Source organism: Octopus sinensis, unplaced genomic scaffold (assembly GCF_006345805.1).
Source record: "Octopus sinensis unplaced genomic scaffold, ASM634580v1 Contig16382, whole genome shotgun sequence".
Taxonomy (NCBI): domain Eukaryota; kingdom Metazoa; phylum Mollusca; class Cephalopoda; order Octopoda; family Octopodidae; genus Octopus; species Octopus sinensis.
The window spans coordinates 70,012-71,928 of NW_021834310.1; positions in this window are offsets into that span (position 1 = coordinate 70,012).

Below are 1,917 nucleotides of genomic sequence, written 5' to 3' on the forward strand. Positions count from 1 at the left end.
CTTTCTACACACGAATAAGTCGATTCTAACACAACCAATCTCATTTCTGTCTGTATGAGACTCAGCTCAGATTCTTTCTCTGCTTGCATTACCAGTTTCGCTATCTCTTCAGTCGTTTCCTCTCTCTGCTGTGATAGTTTACTCAATCTTTTTAGCTGATCTTTCTTTTTTTGACTTTTAATAGTCTGATTAAATGGTTTGATTTTGTTGGGTAAGTAAATTAGCAAAAATTTCAAATTAACCGACTTATTATCACTATCTAATTCTGGAAAAATGGTTTCGATGTTGGACGAATTGGAAACAATTTACTCCTTCAGTGCGCCAATAATTCCGTTTGACTCTTTGAAGCGTTTTTTGGCCTTCTGGAGGCCACTGCTTTCCAAAATTCTTGATTATTTAAAAGATTCTTAAATCCAATTCAAGAGGAATATATTAGCAGAATTATAAATGTATATGCGCCACAATGTGGAAGAGTGGCAAAAAACCCTACCGAACTGGATGAATTCTACTCAGCATTATTAAAAACGTGCAAAGAATATGGCCGTCATCACTTATATTCATTACCTTCGATTTAAATGTGAAAATCGGAATAAAAAGAACTTAAAAGATATCTTCATGGAAAGACACTGAGCTGCCTGCGACCATACTTGGCTGTGTCTGCACAGCAAAAAACTGGAAAAATTACTTGATTATACAAACAAATGGATTATATTATATGCTTGATTAATGAAAAACCATATCTCATAAACCCACGCTCATATGAAGGTGTAACAACTGACAGCGATCACAGAATGGTTATTGTCACCTTCAGAATGAGAAACATGATGTCAAACATACGAAACATGACCATATTATTGAGAACACAGAAAATGGATACGCAAAGGAAAAATTGATTTTCATCAAGATACAGAAAAAAAATATAAAAATACATCTGCTCCCATCTGAAAGACCGAACAATAGAGATTTCGTGGGATAGCACAAAGCACGTAATAAAGGAAGCAGCAAACCTGTGCCTAGGCACGCGGGAGACAACCAGTACAGATTGAACGGTACATACAGAACTAGCAAACAAGTCAAAAGAAATCCATATAAGGAAACTAAACGAAAAAGAGTAGAATAAAAAGAAAGCCCTTTAGGGGCAGAGGGACCAAATCCGAAAAAAATCAGGAGACTGAACAATACACTCCATCAAGATCTGCTCCGGAAAATCTATGAACTATTTAAACTAAAAGATAATTTTCAAATGTATATGGCCGCTCGTTTCAAATGTGTCAAGGATAAAAATGGCAAGACAGTGCTGAATGCTGAAGAGCAAGCGGAGGTAATTGCAACACATTTTGAGAAATAAGTTTATTTTATTCAAATAGACTAAGTCAGTTTAGGTCTGAAACTACCAATGGTCGAGAAGAAGTTGACCCTTAGGAAAAAACTTTTCAGAATGACTAAAATATGGCCAAAAAATATCCACATTTAATCAGCAATGCTAAGAAAATGACTTTCTCGAATGAACAAACATGAGGATAGCCCTTTAGAACACAGATGGACGCAAATTCCGATTTGGCTATTTTTCATCCACAAGAGATCCTGTGAAAGTCAAAGAGACAACAGTAACCCAATCAACAGAATAAAGCTGGAAAGCATGTTCAAGGCTGCTAGTTGCATAACCCAAACCGGGACTGTAAATGTATCAACTCTTATTTTAAAAGGATTTTAAAAAATCAAGTTATATAATCACTTGTCGAATTATAACTTATATATTTTCTAAAAATATTAATTTTTTGAAATAAAAAAAAATATCGAATTACCCTCAAGGTACTTTTGTAGAATTTTTTTTAAATAGAATATTTTACAGATTTTAATAACTATATCTTTGGTGAGAGATTGAATGAACATGGTAATAAAATAATTTGACAAAAA